Here is a 12,294-nt window from a genome sequence, read left to right on the forward strand (position 1 = left end):
AACATCAATACAATCTTTAGTATTATTGATAAACAGTATAAAAAGTAAAGGTGACAGTATTTGATTTTCATGGTAGATAACCTTATAAACCTTTATAATAAACATACGGAGTTGAAATTGTAAATAAATGGTAAGGTTCCGTATTTTCCAGGCTAGTCCTTGTGTACAACCGTGATCTTAAAGTTATTTACTTTTATCATCACATTCAAACCATCGGTACAAGAGAACCTATATTGCCATAAAATAAATGTAAGATAACCGATGTATTCGAAATAGATATCTTAAGTTTTTAGACTCGTTGATATCTTTGATAGGTATCGTTACTTTAAACAGAAACGGAATTATGTAGCCTAAACCTGAATACATGAATGAAACATAACTGCTTTCGTTTTGTATTATGTCTAGTTAATACTTCATATTATAAACGTAGAGAGCATGATCTCAATAATGCAATCTAAAGAGTTCATCGCATATTTGGGACCACATATCCGACTGAAGCTAAAAGCCACAATATTCTTGGGCCAAATTAAAATAACCCCGATTTAAATACAATATAGTATGCAAAATGGGAAGATGATTTGTATTCATATTAGGTGTCCTTGACGAGTTAACATACACTATCTATGAGTAGATGTAGCGCACATGAAATACATTGATATTCTTGTTTAGGATGAAAATATTAGTTTTGGCAACAAAACGTTTGTATTTTTTCAGAAGACCAGATTCGTGATTTATTTTACTTGGCCTGATGATAGATAGTTCTTTTTTTTCGAAACACCGACAATCACGCATTTCTTCTTCTTGCTGCAAGCACTCATATCGGATTTAAACATAATTTTTGATGACATAATTTATTGTATTTCAGATATCGTGACAATTCAAATAAAAACAAATGATCGTCATAAACGGTCGGCGGACATATTCCCGTTTGACATAGAAGCCAACTTCTCCTCGTCGAATGGAATATCCAACATCAATCTACATCGAATTGATAACGTCATTGATGACGTCCCAGTAGTACTTAATCACGCGGGAAAACTGAGGTCATATAGGGTTATTGACCCTCAGGTATGTGATAATGAATCTGTATGAGACTGCCAATATATATATTTTTTAACAAAATGCATTTGGTAAATATCATACAAACATGTTGAGGCATTGGTTGAACTACTTTGATTAATTGTATTAACCCATTTTCTGAAGTTTATTATAAATTACACCAATGGCGATTTTTTGTTATAAAGGATAGCATGATTAATGATAGCATTATTTATAAACTGATTATACAACTGACCTAAGCATATATATACTGCTTATGTCGTGGTTCAACTAATATATATATGTATGGAATTATGTTCGTACAAAGGTATCAATACAATTATAGCAACTGATATATTACGTTGACAGAAAGTCGCTTACTATGAAGACCGCACACAGGAGGCTGTGTTCATGGTTTGGGAGAGGCCGATGGCAGGCGATGGAAGCGGGGCGCAGTCATTCGATTTTGTAAGAATAGTAATCTATATTTGTTTAGTCCCCTACCGGTCAAATGTTTGCGCTCTGTGTGCCTGTGTGTCTGTCAGGCTTCACACGTTTCTGGATCCTGCGATAACTTGAAAAGTTCTTCATATTTTTTTCATGACATTTTTAACATGGACAGATGGCAAAATGGGGATTATGCACGTCATTTCATTTTGTTCATGCGTCAAGAATACTTGTTGCTATGGCAACAATTGATTAGAAATATTGCTGAAAATGGTGGAGTTTTACCGATAGGGGACTTTTATTGCTTGGCAATAGTCTTGTTTAGACTTATTGTTTGTGATTTACTTATCCCTAAACGTTATATTTTTTTGCGAAAAGATAATACGGGAATGTATGTCCAATGCAAGTAAGTGAGATTGCTGAATTAGGAAATTAATGCAACAACTACAGACCTCAATACAATGGCGTTGGTTCCAAAGACGCTATATTGGCTAATGGTGAAAACGAATACACTATTCTAATACGATACACATTATTTCATTTTAGCATTATGCAATGTTGTAAACTTTAAAAACTTGACAACTTCACAAAGTCGTAAAGATGGAACAGCTGTAAGTCAAACAGAGATAAAAAGATACGATTCATATGTCGGATAGAATAATGGAGTTGTTTTTATTGCAGAATTAATGGTTTGCTTAAAAAACGTGAAAGCATGTGTTTAATGCGTCAATAAACCTCTAAACAGAATGAATCGGAGCTCTATAAAGTAAATGAAAAGATGTTTTGAACGTTAGAAGTTACAGTCATAAAACCATATGACACAATTATATGCGAATGTTAGCAAATAATTTGTCGTCGTAAATTAATAGCACATTTTTTTTTTTGGTTAAAATCCGAACTGCAGACCGAGTCAGCGTGAGTGACTCGTGTTTTTGCAAATCGTCTCAATGCGTGTTTAATATTTGCAACAGGTCTTATGAAAATCAACAAACGTTTATAGGCGATATGGAGCGGACTCGAAAACAAATGCCAAAATCTTTTATATTGACGTACGACATTCACAAGCAGACTGTATAACTAACGCATGCCTTCTAACATTATCGCAATGCCCAAAACATATCAGGAATTTTTAATGAAAATTTCTTTAAAGTCTATAGCGCAAAGGGAGCAAACACAAAATTGTTCTGGAAAGACAAATGTACAAACGGACAAACACACTGACCGATGGTCGCACGGGCGTACGAAAAGCATTAATGGAATTTCGTTAGCATATTGCGCAGTGGGAATAATTCATTATGTACATTATTTATGATATCCATGGCGGTGCGATGTTTGGGTCAGATTTTGTATACGTTACCAATATATTTTTTACACAGTTTGGCACGTTCGTTACGGGCGAAACCCAGTTCCTCGTGAAGCCACCCGACCGTGCAACCGGAAGTCACACCCTGGCGCCCGTTAAAGACGTTCACCCAACAGAGACGGACTTCCTTGTTAACCCAGCGTTCGGTATATTCCCATTATAATGTTTTTACTTAATTTAACTCAGGAATTTGAATGTGACAGTTTATTTGAATTTGATTGTTATACACTTGGTTTTTGGCTTCGTCTGTTTCAACATTCGGGGTCTAGATATGACTGTAGAACTTTTTGAACTCGACTTTGTCTGTACCACATAATCTTTTTAATTTATATTGTTTAACATTATGTTTTTTTTATTTGCTTAGCACAAAATGCGCCGGCTTTTAAAAGAATAAGATGTAGTATTTGACGAAAACGGTATTTAAACCTTATTTGATTCTCACTTGGTATCAATTTTGTTGTTAATGCATTATGTGCTACATTCCGTTTCGACTGATGATGGTTGCCGCCCTGTCAGATAGAGTCGAGTCCTTTAAAAGCGAATCGGATATACATAAACCAGCTGTAGTCTTTGTATAGCTATTTAAGTGTTGTTGTTTTTTAAATAAAAATACTATTTAGTTTTTATTTTGGCTATTTCGTAAATAATCTTTTATATTTAACTGTCCCAACACGAACTCATTGAAACGCCTGAGGTGGAAAATATAAATGAATATTAAACACGTTTTGATGAAATAAATATATTTACTTTAAATTGCAAAAAGAGCTTAATAAAGGTAACTTAGCGACGCAATCATATTAACTTATGCGCACCTTGAACTTTTGTCATATAATTCATGCTGGTTTTCTTTAGAATATATCATCACACGTAAAATACTATACTCAACAACATAATAATGGAAACACCCTTAGACAAATTGAACTTTCCATACTAATCATTTATACCAGTGTATGTAAATTTGCTTTTTAAGATGTTGTATATCTCGCACAAAAATGTCTTATTAGCTCAAAATATCACTTCACTGCAGGTAGTAATTGTGTTTATGGAAACATGTTTTTTTAATAGGGCTCTTTTCGTTTTTTAAATTTCCTTTCAGCTTGAATGATATAATTGTTTTGTTTTGCAATCCTCTGACACATTTACTAGTTTTGTTTTCCCAAAAAATACAGGAGAAACACGGTCAGAACCAATTTAAATATAACTCACTTGTATTGTGAATTAACATCTAAGTTTAGTCACATGTAGACACGTCTTAATGTACGAAGCATCTGGAAAACACCAAAGAGTTGCAAACTAAATAAATATGTTTATATTATATGTATCGTTTTGTAAAATAAAATTATAATTGAAACGTCTAGAATTGTTTAAATTTAGATACATCATGTTTTCATATTCATAATCTGAGTGCAATAATGTACTTGACTTATGAATATAATATTTATAATATTACTATCTTGAACCTAGGCAAGCATACATCTGATCAAGTGAAAAACATTCTTAGAACGTATATTTGCAAACTTGTTATAATTTATGTGAATTTACAGACTAAGTGCATTTTTAATATGTATTAATGCACTGCAGATCGAGACTTGTTTAAGAAGACAATGTCAAATATCTCTGACGGCGAATATCTTCGGAACAAGCGACAGAGCACCGCGTACGAGGTGGAACTCTTCTTTGTCATCGACTTCTCATTGTATTCACTGTACGCATATAAGTTTCTTTGTCTTTGGCAACGGCAGAACTGAATCGTACAAACTTTATAACAAACTTTTAAGCAGTTAAATACTCATGCAAATTTCAAAATTCTCCACTTTCAAAATCTCTAAAAGTTTCAACAAACGGAAGAAAAGCATGAAAGATGGTGATATTGAATTATGTATTTGTTCTCTTCGCGCATATATGAAAATAATAGAATATTAATATCTTTTGTTAATCATTCATCGATAATATGACAAAACCTATTCCTTACAAAGACACATCGCATATGTTATTGCGTCAAGTATATGTTTATTAATGCCTTATATAGACCTTAGTCAGTTATATTTGTTTATGTTTAACAATAGTTGGTACAGCCAAACAACGGGAACAGAGTCGTCCAGAAAATCACAGACACTGAGTACCATCAAACAGTTCTACGCATTTGTATTAAGCGCGGTAAGATGCATATAAACAGTATAAATATGATGTATTTTGCTTTTGGAATTTTTATTGCTTCCCGTCCGTCCTGTTTAATCCATGATTGATGGAAGACATCTAAACATTGCACTTAATCGTGCTACATCCTATGAAGTTGGACTTCAGGTCATACACGAACATTGTAGCTCCAGATACCCATATGCATCTGTATACACGTATGAGCAACCAAATTTTCAATAATTAGTAAAACGACATAATAATTATAAAATCTCATGAATCCTATATTCATTTTAATGAGTAAGCCGGTCTTTTTATATGTTGACATCCGGGTTTACCTTAATGTACCTAAAATACCCTACGCAATGAATGTGTCTTATTAAATAAAAGAAATTCATTATTACTAGGTGCGGCCTTAAACTGTCAATCAAATATAAAGATGATTGATGATAAATATTTCAATTCCCTTTGAATAGTTAAACACGATTTAGTGCAGATTGCTTCAATATAATTATATACTTTCGCCGCAACTCTTTCGACATGGATGGTACACATAGTTCGTTCTATAATTTGCAAATTCATTTCAAGTACGAAATGCAACCAATTATTTAATGTTCATACTACCGCCTCAACTCTTAAGATATTGGTAATAAACGTAGTTCGTGATGTATTGTGCACACTAATGCATTTTAATTTTCCAATAAACACTATTGCAATTATTTGATTTACTAGATACTAGAAGTTGAAGATGTTATTAAATTGAAAGTGTTATAAATAAGGGTTCAACACAGCTCCAAATAATAAAATAAATTAACATCATTTTCATTTTAATCGGCAATATCTCTAAAGATAAATTGGTTAATAATTGCAACCTATAATACAAATCGAGAATAATTGTCATTTGAAAATCTGTGAAATGATACTTTTATAACATGTAAAACACTGTGTAAGAATACAAAATAAGATACTTATAATATATTTTGCTTGCCATGCAATTAATTAATCCAATATTTGCAAATAAACTTTTTAATAAATTGTTCACCAGATGAACATCCGATTCGAGAGCGTCACTGGTTCCGGTTACTTTATCTCGCTGCGGTACGCCGGTATCTACATAGCAGAGGTAGGGTGGGTTTAACCACTCGGTTTTATTAATATATTCATCGCAAACGTTCAATTGTTCTATTATTACTTTAACTGTCACACACTTAACCTATTTTGAGACCTAAGTTGATATCCAGTGCATTTTCTGGCCCGCATATATAAATGGACTTTTCGTAGTGGTTACACAAAATGCTCACTGCAGAAATCGAAAACATAACGTATTCTGCTCATTTTTCAGCTTTGTCCGATTCACATGTTTTTTTATCATAAAGCATGTTTATTGATAGATATTTCCGAGGAATGCAATTGGAGAATTAATCGTTTGAGAAAACATCAACTATAATGTACACATGTAGTGTGCTTTAATGGTCCATTCTCGTATGCTTGGCACTATTTTCTACGTAGCAGATATGTTCATGCGACACTTAGACATAATGTTTGGTTTTGTGCGTCTACGCAGTACAACGAATAACTTGGTCTTAATATCTTTTATTTATTCATGTTTGTTTAGATCTAATAATGTCTTAATTGTCGAAGTACATATTGATATCTCTGTGTATGTGACTAATTGCAAGTAAAATACTAGTTTTATACAAAGTCTGCAATTTTGACAGGGCTTTCTCCTTCATGCAACTGATTAAAGCACGTTTAAAATAAGTAGATCTATCTAAAATGATGAATAAAATAAGCCCATATATATTCCGTGAATTTATATAATTTAAAAGTGTTTTTCCCTTAACACCATGATATCGGGTCTTTGTGAATTAAATATCGTCATGTATCTGCCAGTCCTGATGATGACAGTCTCATATTGACCACATGAGCCGCACTCTGTGAAAACGGGGTTAAATGCATGTGCCTAAAGTGAAGTCCTAGATTAGCCTGTGCAGTCCGCACAAGCTAATCAGGGACGAAACTTTCCGCGTTAACATGATATTTGCTAGGAAAAGACTTTCTTTAAACGCAAAAATACCATAAAAGCGGAAAGTATCGTCCCTGATTAGCTTGTGCGGACTGCACATGCTAATCTGGGACGACACTTTACGCACATGCATTAAACCCCCTTTTCACAGAGCACGGCCCATATGTAATGCCATGTACATTTTATATTAGAAATGCACTTAAGGTACCGCATAAGCATTACTACGAAGTCAGTTTTTGTGGTACAACTGGTAACGCGTGATGACTTTATCCGGCTAGTCGTGTTCGCCATTGAAAATCCTAGATTCATATTTTACAGCATATATAAAGACAACGGCTTCCAAATGATAAGTTCTCTTTAACACCATACTCTATACACGTACATAATTTAACTTCCTTAGCTTTAAAAAACGAGATATGGTCTAACGTGTGTAAAGCTATAATATTGTGCATATGACTATCTTGTATTAGACCAAGTGCTTATGGCATCGACTGTTTAATATAACACGTTTGAACACCATACACCAAGTCTGATAAAACGAGTAAAATACGCATTTTTGCTAGCTTAGTTGACATAATGCAGAACAAATATCCCAGGAACTCTTTCGATTTATTGTTAAAGTTTGTCAAATATACTTTTCTGTTAATGTCGCTCTTTTGCTGCTGGAATTTAATGTTATTGAATGTACAAAATGTACACATATTGTCTCTGATAATTCATTATGACAATAGTCACATGTAACTCTTATTTTGCATGTTATATGTCGAAATGATATGATTCTATATAGATGGGACTACTTTAAAGTTTTTTTTTTCTCATTTTCAGACGACTGCTGCCGCACCGTTCATCGAGAACAATTTACTGTCGTTCCAAGTTAACGGACGCAAAGCATATTTAGCTTCTACCGTTCTCGGCACATTCAGGACCTGGGCAAATGCAAACCTCGGAAACATTTACAACTACGACCATGCTATCATGTTTTCAAAGTACGTATTCTTTTACGTATTAGCAAGTCATTTACCAATCTGCGTATGATTTCATAGCAAAGCATGTCTCTGGATATAATTTTCTGTTTGCAGTTTGTGGACATATTCGAAATACAATGTTAACCAAACGTGTTGTATCTGTATATATTATGTCCTTGTCTGAGTCAATAACGATACTGTTGATATCTGGCGCTGTTGATGTTAACTGATTTCTTTACACTTTAAGTTACGAGATGGGACAAGCTCCAAGCGGAACATTTCAGGAGAGTACAGCAGGCAAGTCCGCTTAAAATATTACATTGTTCTAGAAATGTTATCAACTCAATACTTCGACCCTTCCTTAATCCGATATCACTCAGTATTACTGGAAACACTATAAAATATAATAATGAAACATGTTTTTTTTTTAACCGCAAATAATTTTTCACTTCAGTGTGTGATTTTTATTATGGTATTACCCAAACGTAGACAGGATAAAACTAATCAAGTTGTTTGCTTGGGACTAATATTAATGTCAATCAAACTTATATATGAATAGTTAGTTTGTTTGACTTTTTTGTATTTTCTTACATTTATTTATAAAGCTTGTGTTTGAGCTCGTGAACTATTAAAAACGATATACATTCAGATAATATACACAGTAATTTTTTTCTGCTCCTCCACGTTATATTTCTTTGCACCAGTCGATCGATCGCACCATTCGTTTCCGCGCAATATCTAGACAGATAACGTTTTAATATACAGCTTATCAAATTAATATGATGGTTAATTGGAAGACAAGGACGCCAATGGAGTTTTAGAATTACATATCAATGTTAAGGTCGAATGGGTTGCCTCAGTAGATTCGTTTAAGCACGATATCTTAAGTATGCTTTGTCATACGAAAATGCAAATAGAAGTTACGTGGGCTGTACCAGCAAATGTGTTTCAAGAAAATATCGTCAAAACGCTTCGATCTAAAATCCGGCAATTCGGTATAATGGTTACTTGGTAGGAAAATACATGAGTTTGATGACATAAATTATGATCACCTACATTAGAATGGTAGTTGAACTATTGAGGAAACGTGTGTTAATATACACATTTTTTTTCCAATATAAAGAAGCGAAACTACAGTTGCTGCAGCAGTATATCCAAACACTATTCAGAAAAAGCTAAGGGTCTTATAAATAGTGTGCTTGTTAGTATAGACAAAAGTAGAACCATAATACATTTTAAATCAGAAAGACATAAGTCCAGTTCGACTTTGCTTCACATTAGGCTAAATGTGGTGGGGATACGCGTTTAACAAACGTTTATCAATTGTTAGCTTTTCTGTTAAAATCCTGTATATTCATTTAGGACTCGCATACACACCCGGGGCATGTGAGAGTTATCGATACTCCATCGTCGAAGACAAGTTCAAGGCCATAATTGCAACAGTTGCTGCTCATGAACTTGGACACAAGTATGTTGATGCATAGCTTATACAACACTCTATATGTGTATAATGTTATTTCATTCACTACATTGGTATGTTCGGTGAAGGATATTTACTTTTAGTTCCATTAGTGCTTGACATGCGTTTGATTTTGGTATACTTGATAAACTAGTTGAGCCATAATTGCAAAGAAGCTTTTTGGATACAGTAAGAAATATGTTCTGTTAGCAGCTGTGCACACAGTTGGCTTATCATAACACGGTTTTCATATGTACGCAGTGGGATACACAGTACAATACTGATATACGAGCTTATTTTCAGTGGCGTAACAATCTGCTGTATTAGCCTGAACAATTTAACACAAACAGCAAATGCTAGACAAGTGCTCATCCGCAGTGTTATTAAATCTAACTTTTATTAAACATGTCTTGATCAAAACTATGCAAGCGTTTATGTTTTGAATAATAATGCATTACTTTTACTTCCAGTTTGAATGCACAGCACGATGCTACAGGTAACGCGTGTGCGGATGCCAACTTCGTCATGTCACCGTCCACGTCTGTTAGCGAAGATCAAACACTGACACGCAACCAGTTCCAGTTTTCGAGTTGCTCGATCAGTTACTTTACAGGATATATTTCGACACTCACGAGGTGGACTCTCGCATTGGCATTAATCACATTTAATAAATAGTATACTTTATTATGTAAAAATATGAAATATAATGTACAGTTACAACGTCATTTGTTTTTTTATTTGGTTATGGTTAGTTAAAAAATTGTGTTTCCATTTGTTTCAGTAACAACAACAACTGCCTGTCCACTCGTTCCGCGAACTACAACACATCTGACCTTAACCCATACCTTAGTCACCTTGCCGGTCAGGTGTATCCTCCGGACACTCAGTGCCAGTATATTCAGGGTGTTGGATCTGCCCTTTATCGGGTAAATATGCATGCATGTCTGCTTTAGTTGTTCTGTATTCACTGTGAAACCCCTTATATAGATATCTTATTTCTTCAAGAAAATTCTCAACATCGCCGCTTTTGATGATTTCTGAGAACTTCAGATTGATCAGAAATGTTTCGTCTAAATCTGAAAGTCAACAACGTATTTTTACTCGACTGTTCGATACTTTTGTTTGCTGTATACAAACAGTGCTGACTACAAAGTTAACGTGATTAAGGTACATATTGTTTAAGATTGATTTGTTTCAGGGCTATTACAACTATACTTATAGCAGCATTTGCTCTTTGATGGCGTGTATTATTCCGGACACAAGCAGTTACTCCTTCAATTTGGCTTGGGACGGAACCACTTGCGGAAACGGGAAAGTAAGTTATGATTTTATGCCCGCGTTGATGTATACATTTGCATGTTAAAGGGAGCTTAATGCGTGTTCGCAAAGTGCCGTCCCAGATTAGCTGTGAAGTTCTCACAGTCTAATTAGGCAGGACACATCCGCCTAAACTGGATGTTTGTTAAGAAGAGACATAATTTAAACGAACATAATCATAAAAGCGGAAAGTGTCGTCCCTGAAGAGCCTGTGCGGACTGCATACGCCAATCTGTTACGACACTTAACGCAAATGCATTAAACTCCTTTTTCCACAGAGCTCGGCCCAATTATATATATGATTAACTTATAGAACAGTTCAACTCAGAAAAAAGATTTAACTCTTGTCTTCCAGATTTATTGAATGCAACGAAATAATAAGTATATAAAATATGTTTGGTGCAGTTATTTTACATATTTAAGAGTTCTATTACCGCTCTTTCGTTATTGTCGTACTGTTTTCTAGATATGCATTGCCGGGATATGTATGGCATCAGCTTCGGGTCCGTCCATTACTGACGGTAAGATACTATACCGTGGAGATTTAAATAGTTAGAAATTTTCAAAATAAAAAAAAACAACTACGCATAGTTCATGTCTATTGTATTAAAAACAAAAATACGAACATGGGAAAACATGAATTGAGGTGGGAAGAATCCAACTATAAAAGCGATCTTGCGTTTAAGTTTCTGTTCAAGTTGCCAACATATCACAGTGATAGACAAAATGCCCTTATCGGTTTTACAAGTAATACGTAAACCTATATTATAAATGCTTATGTGGTACATTAACGTAACCATTTCATTAGAGACATGCGCATTCGGCGACACCCCTGGTAACCTCCTCGGGATCCCGGTAACCACCTGTGCCGCCATCGTCGGGAGCACAGCGACCTCCTACAACTGCTACCAAGACTACTATAGGAAGCAATGCTGTGCAACATGCGAGCAGTACCGCCTTGCATATACCAATTTAACAGGTATACCCGCGATCCTTTTATATTAGGCTAATACTTGATTTGTATAAAACGAGTAAAGGAGAGTGGAGCTCTACATGAGAGAACCAGCATCGTCTTGTTTTCTTTTGTTTTGGCTTGATTTTCGGCGTTTTCATCCGAATTTCAGTCACATCACAACGGTCAGTTTATAAACCCGTAATTTCCCGAATAAGCTGATTTTACCAGTTCTGAGTGCACATGTTTATGAGAGTAACTGACTACTGTTTTACTTTCAGAGGTATTGGTAGGCTATGCTACAAAAACATGCAAGAAAAAAAACTATAGTATAAAACGCAGTTCCAGGAAAAAGTAGTCTACCAATGGCATAAAAAATCGATTTTAATTTGAAACACTATCAACTAATGAGGAACCTAGCCGAACACTTTTCCTGTAGTAATAAGTACATATATAGAAGCTTTGCTATATTAGTTTGGGCTACGTTCGAAGCATGGTAATGTCTTAATCTACGTGTTGATTAAAACAACCAATCCTTTTTTGACAACTAACATAATGTGCAATAAAAAATATTTAATGGGAAGCAGTTTT

General features: G+C 34.5%; 2 long non-coding RNA genes across 2 annotated transcripts; both read left to right on the forward strand.

Moving 5' to 3' along the window:
• The first annotated feature begins 2,902 nt into the window (after nucleotides 1-2,902).
• Nucleotides 2,903-4,967, forward strand: LOC127879870 (uncharacterized). Its single transcript, XR_008049314.1, has 3 exons — nucleotides 2,903-2,994; nucleotides 4,430-4,553; nucleotides 4,915-4,967. It is a non-coding gene; the product is annotated as an uncharacterized LOC127879870 (long non-coding RNA).
• Nucleotides 4,968-9,335: 4,368 nt separating this feature from the next.
• Nucleotides 9,336-10,359, forward strand: LOC127879867 (uncharacterized). The gene is made up of 3 exons (XR_008049311.1): nucleotides 9,336-9,443; nucleotides 9,905-10,069; nucleotides 10,216-10,359. It is a non-coding gene; the product is annotated as an uncharacterized LOC127879867 (long non-coding RNA).
• Nucleotides 10,360-12,294: the final 1,935 nt, after the last annotated feature.

Source organism: Dreissena polymorpha, chromosome 4, assembly GCF_020536995.1.
Source record: "Dreissena polymorpha isolate Duluth1 chromosome 4, UMN_Dpol_1.0, whole genome shotgun sequence".
In the NCBI taxonomy this organism is placed as follows: Eukaryota; Metazoa; Mollusca; class Bivalvia; order Myida; family Dreissenidae; genus Dreissena; species Dreissena polymorpha.